The sequence below is a fragment of the Mytilus trossulus genome, chromosome 14 (genome assembly GCF_036588685.1).
Source record: "Mytilus trossulus isolate FHL-02 chromosome 14, PNRI_Mtr1.1.1.hap1, whole genome shotgun sequence".
In the NCBI taxonomy this organism is placed as follows: domain Eukaryota; kingdom Metazoa; phylum Mollusca; class Bivalvia; order Mytilida; family Mytilidae; genus Mytilus; species Mytilus trossulus.
This window is the reverse complement of record NC_086386.1, coordinates 68,999,214-69,011,980: the sequence shown is the minus strand read 5'-3', so window position 1 is coordinate 69,011,980 and position 12,767 is coordinate 68,999,214. Positions and strand designations below refer to the sequence as shown.

General features: G+C 33.3%; 1 long non-coding RNA gene across 2 annotated transcripts; it reads left to right on the top strand.

Annotated features, from left to right (window-relative positions):
* Nucleotides 1-611: 611 nt before the first annotated feature.
* LOC134696890 (uncharacterized) lies at nucleotides 612-6,840 on the top strand. 2 transcript variants are annotated; one of them, XR_010103032.1, is made up of 7 exons: nucleotides 612-675; nucleotides 923-950; nucleotides 1,987-2,048; nucleotides 2,296-2,323; nucleotides 3,865-3,909; nucleotides 4,174-4,201; nucleotides 6,758-6,840. It is a non-coding gene; the product is annotated as an uncharacterized LOC134696890 (long non-coding RNA). The 2 variants fall into 2 exon arrangements; XR_010103033.1 differs by having other exon boundaries at nucleotides 623-657.
* The last annotated feature ends 5,927 nt before the right edge of the window (nucleotides 6,841-12,767 follow it).

Here is a 12,767-nt window from a genome sequence, read left to right as displayed (position 1 = left end):
ATATTGGATTATGTTATCTCTTGTCACCTTATGTAAATATTGGATTTGGTTACCTCTGGCTACCTTATTCATATATGAGATTTAGTTATCTCTGGTCACCTTCTGTTTATATTTTTGATTTGGTTATCTCTGGTCACCTTATGCTTATATTGGATTTGGTTACCTCTGGTCACCTTATGGTTATATTAGATTTGGTTACCTCTGGTCACCTTATGTAAATATTTGATTTGGTGACCTCTGGTCACCTTATGTTAATATTGGATTTGATTATCTCTGGTCACCTTACGTTTATATTGGTTTGGTAAACTCTGGTCACTTTATGTTAATATTGGATTTGGTTACCTCTGGTCACCTTATGTTAATATTAGATTTGGTTACCTCTGGTCACCTTATGTTAATATTGGATTTGATTATCTCTGGTCACATTATGTTACTATTAGATTATGCGACCTCTGGTCACTTTATGTTAATTTTGGGTTTGGTAACCTCTGGTCACCTTATGTTAATATTAGATCTGGTTACCTCTGGTCACCATTTGCAGAATTCAGATTTGGTTATGTCTGGTAATTAACATTTACATACAACTAGTTGATGTTTTTCATATCATTTGTAGAACGTTTGAGACAATCAAAGAAAGAGAGAAAAAAAGAAGAACAGGTTTAATATACATTATGGGTTCAACAAGAATATAGAAAATTATTACATAAAGTTTGATATATCGATCAAACTTTACACAATGAACATTTATCTTTCACGATCATCTACAAGCAAATCTAAGAAAAATCGTTGATCTTTCAAATATTGCCAAGAGCATGGACAGTTGATAATTAAGTCAAATTCTACTTATACTCATCAGATACGTTTGGATAAATAAAATTGAATTTACTAATACAGTTATTATATGTTTATCTTCTTTTTTCAGAAGTCGTCAGAAAGTGTAGATAAGAGAGGTATGTATGCATTTACTTTATTGTATTAAACCTTTAATATGATGGAAACATACACAATGTTTATATAATACTGCAACTATTATTCTTTTTGAACTTAATAATTGCAATTACTTCTGGTAAAATGGCTACTTAGGCTTGATTGAACAATTCATTTTTTGTTTATTGATTACCTTACACAAATATTTAATTCAATTACATGTGGTCATCTTAACCAGAAATGGGATTTGATAACCTGTAGTGGCCTTAGCATGCTAGTAACTTCTGGTCACTCTAATCATATATTGGATTTTTTGTGAACTCTGGTTACCTTATGTCAATATTGGATTTGGTTACCTCTGGTCACCTTATTCAAATATAAGATTTGATGACCTCTGGTCACCTTATTTTAATATTGAATTTGGTTATCTCTGGTCACTCATGTTCATATTGGATTATGTTATCTCTTGTCACCTTATGTAAATATTGGATTTGGTTACCTCTGGCTACCTTATTCATATATGAGATTTAGTTATCTCTGGTCACCTTCTGTTTATATTTTTGATTTGGTTATCTCTGGTCACCTTATGCTTATATTGGATTTGGTTACCTCTGGTCACCTTATGGTTATATTAGATTTGGTTACCTCTGGTCACCTTATGTAAATATTTGATTTGGTGACCTCTGGTCACCTTATGTTAATATTGGATTTGATTATCTCTGGTCACCTTACGTTTATATTGGTTTGGTTACCTCTGGTCACTTTATGTTAATATTGGATTTGGTTACCTCTGGTCACCTTATGTTAATATTAGATTTGGTTACCTCTGGTCACCTTATGTTAATATTGGATTTGATTATCTCTGGTCACATTATGTTACTATTAGATTATGCGACCTCTGGTCACTTTATGTTAATATTGGGTTTGGTAACCTCTGGTCACCTTATGTTAATATTAGATCTGGTTACCTCTGGTCACCATTTGCAGAATTCAGATTTGGTTATGTCTGGTAATTAACATTTACATACAACTAGTTGATGTTTTTCATATCATTTGTAGAACGTTTGAGACAATCAAAGAAAGAGAGAAAAAAAGAAGAACAGGTTTAATATACATTATGGGTTCAACAAGAATATAGAAAATTATTACATAAAGTTTGATATATCGATCAAACTTTACACAATGAACATTTATCTTTCACGATCATCTACAAGCAAATCTAAGAAAAATCGTTGATCTTTCAAATATTGCCAAGAGCATGGACAGTTGATAATTAAGTCAATTTCTACTTATACTCATCAGATACGTTTGGATAAATAAAATTGAATTTACTAATACAGTTATTATATGTTTATCTTCTTTTTTCAGAAGTCGTCAGAAAGTGTAGATAAGAGAGGTATGTATGCATTTACTTTATTGTATTAAACCTTTAATATGATGGAAACATACACAATGTTTATATAATACTGCAACTATTATTCTTTTTGAACTTACTAATTGCAATTACTTCTGGTAAAATGGCTACTTAGGCTTGATTGAACAATTCATTTTTTGTTTATTGATTACCTTACACAAATATTTAATTCAATTACATGTGGTCATCTTAACCAGAAATGGGATTTGATAACCTGTAGTGGCCTTAGCATGCTAGTAACTTCTGGTCACTCTAATCATATATTGGATTTTTTGTGAACTCTGGTTACCTTATGTCAATATTGGATTTGGTTACCTCTGGTCACCTTATTCAAATATAAGATTTGATGACCTGTGGTCACCTTATGTTTATTTTTGATTTGGTTACCTCTGGTCACCTTATTCATATGTTTGATTTGGTTATCTCTGGTCACCTTATGTTTATATTGGATTTGGTTACCTCTGGTCACCTTTTGTTAATATTAGATTTGGTTACTTCTGGTCACCTTAGGTTAATATTAGATTTGGTGACGACTTATGGTCACCTTATGTTAATATTGGATTTGGTTATCTCTGGTCTCCTTATGTTTACATTGGATTTGGTTATCTCTGGTCACCTCATGTTTATATTGGAATTGGTTATCTCTGTTCACCTTATGTTTATATTGAATTGGTTACATCAGGTTACCTTATGTTTATATTAGATTTGGTTATTTCTGGTCACCTAATATTTATATTGGATTGGTTACCTCTGGTCATCTTATGTTTATATTAAATTTGGTTATTTCTGGTCACCTTATGTTTATATTGGATTTGGTTATCTCTAGTCACCTTATGTTAATATTGAATTTGGTTACTTCTGGTCACCTTATGTTTATATTGGATTTGGTTACCTCTGGTTACCTTATGCTTATATTAGATTTGTTTACCTCTGGTCACCTAATGTTATTATTGGATTTGGTTACGTCTGGTCACCTTATGTTAATGTTAGATTTGTTAACCTCTGGTCTAGACTTGCTACAATTCCCTTTCTATCATTTTTCTCTTACTAATTTATATGTTTATTGATAAGTGCTAGCCTACTGATTGCCCTTGGAGAAATCAGTATAATTTTAATCTCTTAGTTATAGCAGTAAAACTATTAAAGGGGCAAAATTGAAAAAAAAGAAGAAAAAAGATAATTAGGAAGGGACATGTAGCACCTTCCTCCTGCAGATGTCAGTATAATTGTAATCTCCTAGTTATAGCAGTAAAACTATTAAAGGGGCAAAATTGAAAAAAAGAAGAAAAAAGATAATTAGGAAGGGACATGTAGCAAGTCTACCTCTGGTCACCTTATGTTAATATTGGATTAGGTAACCTCTGGTCACCTTATGTTAATATTGGATGAAGGTTACCTCTGGTCACCTTATGTTAATATTGGATTAGGGTTACCTCTGGTCACCTTATGCAGATTTCAGAGTTGGTTATTTCTGGTAATTAACATTTACATACAACTAGTTGATGTTTTTATATCATTTGTAGAAAGTTTGAGACAATCAAAGAAAGAGAAAAAAAGAAGAAGAACAGGTTTAATATACATTTTGGGTTCAACAAGAATATATAATATTATTACATTAAGTTTGATATGCCTAAAAAACTTTACACAATGAACATTATCTTTCATGATCATCTGTAAACAAATCTTAGGAAAATCCTTGACCTTGCAAACATTGTCAAGATCATTGACAGTTGATAATTAAGTAAAATAATACTGATCCTCATAAGATACTTCCGGATAAATAAAATTGAATTTACTAATACATTTATCATATATTTATCTTCTTTTTTCAGAAGTCCTCAGAAAATGTAGATGAGAGCGGTATGCATGCATTTAATTTATGGTGACAAACCTTTAATATGATGAAAAATGCACTATGCTTATATAATGCTGCAAATATAATTCTTTTTGAACTTAAATCTTGCAATCGTTTCTGATAAAATGGCCACTTAGGCTTGATATAACAAATCATTGTTTGTTTCTTGATTACCTTACATACATATTTAATTTGATTACATCTAAATCAGAAATGGGATTTGTTAACCTGTGGTGGCCTTAACATGCCAGAATGGGGTAACTTCTGGTCACCAAATTCATATATTGGATTTGGTGACATCTGGTGACCTTATGTTATTAGATTTGGTGACCTCTGACCACATTATGTTAATATTGGATTTGGTTACCTCTGGTCACGTTATGCTGATTTAAGATTTGGTTACCTCTGGTCATAAAAACATAAGTCAGGTAATGTTTTTTTTATCATTTGTAGGAAATGTAAGACAATCGAAGAGCAGGAAAAAAGAACAAGAACAGGTTTGATATACATTACTGGTTCAGCAAGACTAAACTTTATTGTATATTAGTGAATACACTTGATTCTCAAAGAAAACAGTGTAAGTTGTTTAAAATACATAAATTGGTGATCTCGTGTTTTTTTTAAAATCATTTATAGAGTAGTAGGTAAGGAATGGTGAATGGGTCGAAAGGAACAATCAAACTGAAATTTGGAGAACAAACTGACAAAGCTGGGCAAAAAAATAAAAAAAAAGATTGAAATTCAAATTGCAATCATTATAATTCAAAAAAGAAAAATTAAACTGAGGAACATAAACCCCACCAAAAACTAGGATGGTCTCATGTTACCTAGAATGGTTAGCAAATCCAGCTCATTATGCGGTGCCCATAATATTTTTCATGCTTGATTTTAGGATCCCTTGGTATATTACTGTATCATTAGAAATTATATGTCTACTGTGAATCATATACATGTCGCTTTGCCAATCTGTAAAACATTTTTTTAAGTTGTAAGAATATTCATAACGATGCTTAATATGTCTTATTACATGAATTGTTTTAGCTTGACTGCAAGAAAAGATCACAACTGTATTTCACTTCATTTTCAGGTGAATAAAATTGAGAATGGAAATGGGGAATGTGTCAAAGAGACAACAACCCGACCAATTAAAAAAAACAACAGCAGAAGGTCACCAACAGGTCTTCAATGTAGCGAGAAATTCCCGCACCCGGAGGCGTCCTTCAGCTGGCCCCTAAACAAATATATACTAGTTCAGTGATAATGAACGCCATACTAATTTCCAAATTGTACACAAGAAACTAAAATTAAAATAGTACAAGACTAACAAAGGCCAGAGGCTCCTGACTTGGGACAGGCGCAAAAATGCGGCGGGGTTAAACATGTTTGTGAGATCTCAACCCTCCCCCTATACCTCTAACCAATGTAGAAAAGTAAACGCATAACAATACGCACATTAAAATTCAGTTCAAGAGAAGTCCGAGTCTGATGTCAGAAGATGTAACCTATCAAGTTAAACATGTTAAATACTTTAACCGAGACTCTTGTCGATAAAGAATCAACCAAAAAGGCTGTATGCCGAAAAATGAAAGTGATATCTGCCCCAAAAAAGGGTGACATTGAAAAAACTAAGTAAGTGTTTGAGGGGAATTCAATTGTTCAGATTTTACGAACATTGGATCTATAATGGCTACAAAGGCAATCGTCTTCTTGGCATCTTTATTACATACTAAGAGTTTAGAATAAAATACACAATAGAAAATGCAAACAACTAGATTAACATGAAATATATGAAACATACATTTTCCAAATACCATGATCATTATATTCCAATAAAGGTTGATTAATCATGCATTGTGACCAGAGGTTACCAAAGCAAATATTTTTAAACGGTGACCGGAGGTTACTAAAATTAATATCTGTGTATGTTGACCAAAGGTAACCCCATTCCAAATCTGTAAAGGGTGACCAGAGGTAACTTAAATTAATATATGTATACGATGCCAGGAGGTAATCGCATTCAATAATATGAAAGGGTTACCAAATTCGAAATCTGTGTAAGGGGACCGGAGGGAAACATACAAACATAGCTAATATCTGTGTAGGGTGACCAGAGGTAACCACATTCAATATCTTTTAAGTTGACCAAAGATATTCATTATTTATGAATTGTAACCATAAGTAACATAAGCCAATTTATTGTAGGGTTAACAAAAGTAACCATTTTCAATATATGTGTAGGATGGCCAGAGGTAACCAAAGCCAATTTCTGTGTGGGTGACCAGAGGTTACCATGTTTAAAATATATGTAGGGCGACCAGAGGTAACCATAGTCAATATCTGTTTAGGGTGACCAGAGGTAATCATATTCAATATCTTTGTAAGGTGACCAGAGGTAGTCTTATTCAATATCTGTGTAAGGTGACCATAGATAACCTTATTCAATATCTGTGTAGGGTGACCAGAGGTAACCATATTCACAATTTTGGTAGGGTGGCCAGAGGACATCATAGTCAATATATGTGTAGGGTGACCAGAGGTAACAATATTCAATATCTTTGTAGGGTGACAAGAGCTAACCACATTCAACATCTTGGTAGTGGGACCAGATATTACCAAATTAAACATCTAAGTAGGGTAAATAAAGGGTCCTAAATTCAATATTTATGTATGGTGCCTAAAGCAATTATTTTTTATCTGTGTATGGTGATCCAAGGTAACCACATTCCAAAAAAGCCAATTGCTATATATATTTGTTGACAACGGCAACATAATTAAATATATGTGTACAGCGACCAGAAGTTACTAGATAAATATATTTATTATAAAAGTAGCGCAAAAAGTGTGAATCGAGATAACCGATGCTAAACAAATTCAATTTTTGTAAATTGTAATCAAGGGTAACATAAGCCAATTTATTGAAGGTTGACCAAAGGTAACCATTTTCAATATCTTTGAAGGATGACGAGAGGTAACCATAGCCAATATATGTGTGGGTAACAAGAGGTAACCATTTTCAAAATATGTGTAGGGTGACCAGCGGTAACCATTGTCAATATATGTGTAGGGTGACCAGAGGTAACCACATTCAATATCTTTTAAGGAGACCAAAGATAAACATATGCAATATCTTTGTAAGGTGACCAGAGGTAACCTCATTCAATATCTGTGTAGGGTGACCAGAGGTAACCATATTCAAAATGTTGGTTGGGTGACCAGAGGTCACCATATTCAATATCTTTGTAGGGTGACCATAGTCAATATATGTAAAGGATGACCAGAGGTAATCGCATTCGATATCTGTAATGGTTTACCAGAGGTTACCTTTTCCAATGTGTGTGAAGGTTGATCAGAGGTTACAACGTTCAATATATGAGTTGGGTGACCGAAGTTTACAAAATTAAATATAGTAGGCTAAATTTACGTAACCAAATTCAATATTGATGCACGGTGACTAGAGGTAACCAAATTTTATATTTGTGTATGAAAAGAGGTTATCACATTCAAAATATGTGAAGGGTGACCAGAGGTACTGTAACCCCATTCAATATATGTGTATGGTCACTTGAGGTATTTAAAATTCATATATGTATAAGGTGACCAAAGGTCACCAAATTCAATATTTTAGTAAAACATGTATAATTAATTATATAAAAACTCATCAGTACACTTTCGTTATTACGGGACTTACGAAAGAACTCACACGATGGGAGCGTTCAAGGCATATAACATCATTCACATGATTAAGAAGATTCCTGCTGTTCCTTACTTTTTTAATGTTGTAAATGTCTTCTGGTATATCTGTTTACTCCTTGGTTTTTATTGTTTTTGTCTTAGTAGGGGGACCAGAGATTACCAAAATCAAGACCTATTTAGGGTGACACACTGTAGTAAAAGCCAGTTTATACGTTTTTTTTACCGAAAGTAACTCAATTAAAAGTACTTTAGTATGTGAAAGGTGTCTAGATATTTATAACCGTGATCATTATCTTTGAAGGATGGCAAGTTTATAACTTATTCAAAAATCTGTGTAGGGTGACCAGAGGTTTCCATATTCAATATATGTCACCATTGTTCATTATGTAGAACGTGACATGATGAAACAAAATTCAATATCTGTTTAGGGTGGCAAGGTTGACCAGTGGTTACCAAATTCAGTATCATACATGTTATGATGGTATGATACTAAACCCATAACGGGAAGGATTGTGCCTGATGTTCATATGATGACATCATAATCTTTCAGTCAGTTTAATTGAAGTCTGGAGCTGGCATGTCAGTTAACTGCTAGAAGTCTGTTGTTATTTATGTATTATTGTCATTTTGTTTATTTTCTTTGGTTACATCTTCTGACATTTGACTCGGACTTCTCTTGAACTGAATTTTAATGTGCGTATTGTTATGCGTTTACTTTTCTACATTGGTTAGAGGTATAGGGGGAGGGTTGAGATCTCACAAACATGTTTAACCCCGCCGCATTTTTGCGCCTGTCCCAAGTCAGGAGCCTCTGGCCTTTGTTAGTCTTGTATTATTTTAATTTTAGTTCCTTGTGTACAATTTGGAAATTTAGTAGGGCGTTCATTATCACTGAACTAGTATATATTTGTTTAGGGGCCAGCTGAAGGACGCCTCCGGGTGCGGGAATTTCTCGCTACATTGAAGACCTGTTGGTGACCTTCTCCTTTTGTTTTTTTTATGTGGTCGGGTTGTTGTCTCTTTGACACATTCCCCATTTCCCATCTATATTTTATCTTATAATTTGTCGATAAATTCAATATATGTGAAGGGTGACCAGAGGTTATCAATTCAGTATCTTATTATTTGTAGGTAAATTCAATATATGTAAAGGATGATCAGAGGTTACCAAATTCAATATATGTGTTGGGTGACCAGAGGTCATCACAATTAATAATAAAATAGGTGACAAGATGTAACGAAATTCAATATCTGTGAAAGGTTGCCGGTGTGACCAGAGGTAACCAAATTCAATATCTTATAATTTTTAAGCGAATTCAATACATGTGTTGGGTGACCACAGTTAACCAAATTCAATATATGTGTAGGGTGACCAGAAGTCACCACATATAATTATCTAAAACGTGACAGGATGTAACAAAATTCAATATATGTTTAGGGTGGCGAGGTTGACCAATGGTTACCAAATTCAGTATCTTATAATTTGTAGGTAAATTCAATATAAGTGAAGGGTGACCAGAGGTTACCAAATTCAATATATGTGTAGGGTGACCAGAGGTCACCACAATTAATTATGTAAAAGGTGACAAGATGTAACGAAATTCAATATCTGTGTAGGGGGGCATTCAATATCTATATTTGTGTCAGGTAATTGGAAGAACCACTATAAATGTATCTGCAAAGGGAGTAAGGTTAATAAAGTAACTATGTATTTGTATCAAATGACCAGTGTAACTGTAAGCACAATTAATTTCTGTGTAGGGTGACCAGAGGTAACCAATGGCAGTTTAAAGTAGCCTGAGTGCGAGGCATACCATCTTTTTAGTTATATGTCATGAGAGTGCAATATAGGCCATTAGGTTATTTTTTTTCTAAAAAATAAGCCATGTCACTCGCTTTAAGATATTAATAGAGTAAAGGGTGACTCTTCTATTCATTTTCAATTGTTTCGTTTGAGTGAATCATTATGATAATTGATTATTTGTGTATTTTCTTTACTTTCAGTATGTCTCTCAACAGTATCCTTTGAAATATGGTAATTCCGTAACTTTGCATTAAGCTAATATCCGTATTACATAGCAGCAATTATAAACTTTGTATACCCTTAGTAACGTACTTTCACTTTAAACCGGAAATCATGTACTATTTTTTTGTCGCGTATAGACTCAATTTTAACCGTTTCTGTTCAGGTGACCAGTGGGCACCGTTCAGCGTAACTATTATCCTTGTGCTACCAAAGTAGGGTATAAACAATTATTTGGATACTGGAAAGTATATTGTGTAAAATGAAAAAAACAAAACAACAAATAAATGATAAAATAAATGCATTTTTAAAAAGTTTCAAGCATAATTTAGAACCAGATGCTCCGCAGGGCGCAGCTTTATACGACCACAGAGTTTGAACCCTGAACATTGGGGCAAGTATGGACACAACATTCAAGCTTGATACAGCTCTGAATTTGGATTGTGATTAAATAGTTGACACAACACAGGTTTCTGACACATAATGAATGTGGTCTAAGAACTTCAACTTAAAAACTTTAAATTTTAAATAGGACATTACCTATAATGGTACAATATCCAAAATCTTAATACATGGTTAGATTCAGCATATCAAAGAACCCCAAGAATTCAATTTTTGATGAAAGCAAATAAAGTTCAATTTTGGACCCTTAAGACCTCAATGTGGACCAATCTGATTACCGGGCCCAAACATCAAAAATATGAATACATGGTTAGATTAAGCATATACCAAAGAACCCCATATATACAATTTTTGTTGAAATCAAACAAAGTTTAATTTTGGACCGCAATTTGGACCAACTTGAAAACAGGGCCGATAATCAAAAATCTGAATACAGGTTTAGATTCAGCATATCAAAAAACCCAAAGGATTCAATGTTTGTTGATATCAAACAAAGTTTAATTTTGGACCACAATTTGGGCCAACTTGAAAACTGGGTCCATAATAAAAATTATAAGTACATGTTTAGATTCAACATATCAAAGAACCCCAAGGATTCAATTTTTATTGAAATCAAACAAAGTATAATTTTGGACCACGATTTGGACCAACTTGAAAACTGGGCCCATCATAAAAAAATCTAAGTACATGTTTAGATTCAGCATATCAAAAAACTCCAAGAATTCAATTTTTGTTGAAATCAAACAACTGTTGAACTTACTTTAAATAAAGCTAATACTAACAATGACCACTGCCCTTTTCTCGATCTTGATATCTATATCATTAACGGAAAGCTGAATACTAAAATTTATGATAAAAGGGATGATTTTTCATTTCCTATCGTTAATTATCCGTTTTTAGATGGTGACGTTCCCTTGTCACCATCTTACGGTGTTTATATATCTCAACTTGTACGATTCGCTCGTGTATGTAACAATGTTTTAGATTTTAACGAGAGAAATTTATGTATTACTGAAAAATTATTACACCAGGGTTTTCGATATCACAAACTCGTCAAAACATTTACTAAATTTTATCATCGGTATAAAGACATCATTCGTAAATATAGCTCAACGAACAGACTTCTTATACGTTCAGGTATTTCACATCCAATTTTTTATGGAAATATTCTTTATAAAGCACAAAGGTGTCAGTATTCACCTCAGAAACTTACAAAACCTTTGAATAGACTTATTAAGAAGGGATATAATTACGATACTGTTGTCAAGTCATTAAAGATTGCATATTTTGGCGTTAATATTGAGTCACTGATAAGGTCTTTGCATCGGAACTAAACACATTTATTCTAAAAAACAGTTGTTGACACGGGTTATGTTCTTCTCATATATGTTATGATGCTATGATACTAAACCCCTAACGGGAAGGATTGTGCCTGATGTTCATATGATGAAATCATAATCTTTCAGTCAGTTTAATTGAAGTCTGGAGCTGGCATGTCAGTTAACTGCTAGTAGTCTGTTGTTATTTATGTATTTTTGTCATTTTGTTTATTTTTTTTGGTTACATCTTCTGACATCAGACTCTGACTTCTCTTGAACTGAATTTTAATGTGCGTATTGTTATGCGTTTACTTTCTACATTGGTTAGAGGTATAGGGGGGGTTGAGATCTCACAAACATGTTTAACCCCGCCGCATTTTTGCGCCTGTCCCAAGTCAGGAGCCTCTGGCCTTTGTAAGTCTTGTATTATTTTAATTTTAGTTTCTTGTGTACAATTTGGAAATTAGTATGGCGTTCATTATCACTGGACTAGTATATATTTGTTTAGGGGCCAGCTGAAGGACGCCTCCGGGTGCGGGAATTTCTCGCTACATTGAAGACCTGTTGGTGACCTTCTGCTGTTGTTTTTTATTTGGTCGGGTTGTTGTCTCCTTGACACATTCCCCATTTCCATTCTCAATTTTAAATTTTAATTTTGGACCCCAATTTGGACCAACTTGAAAACTGGGCCAATAATCAAAAATCTAAGTTCATATTTAGATTCAGCATATCAAAGAACCCCAAGAATTCAATTTTTTTTAAATCAAACTTAGTTTTATTTTGGACCCTTTGGACCTTAATGTAGACCAATTTGAAAATGGGACCAAAACTTAAGAATCTACATACACAGTTAGATTCGGCATATCAAAGAACCCCAATTATTCAATTTTGATGAATTAAAACAAAGTTTAATTTTGGACCCTTTGGGCCCCTAATTCATAAACTGTTGGGACCAAAACTCCCAAAATCAATCCCAACCTTCCTTTTATGGTTATAAACCTTGTGTTTAAATTTCATAGATTTCTATTTACTTATACTTAAGTTATGGTGCGAAAACCAATATAATTCTTATTTGGGCCCCTTTTTGGCCCCTTATTCCTAAACTGTTTGGACCAAAACTCCCAAAATCATTCC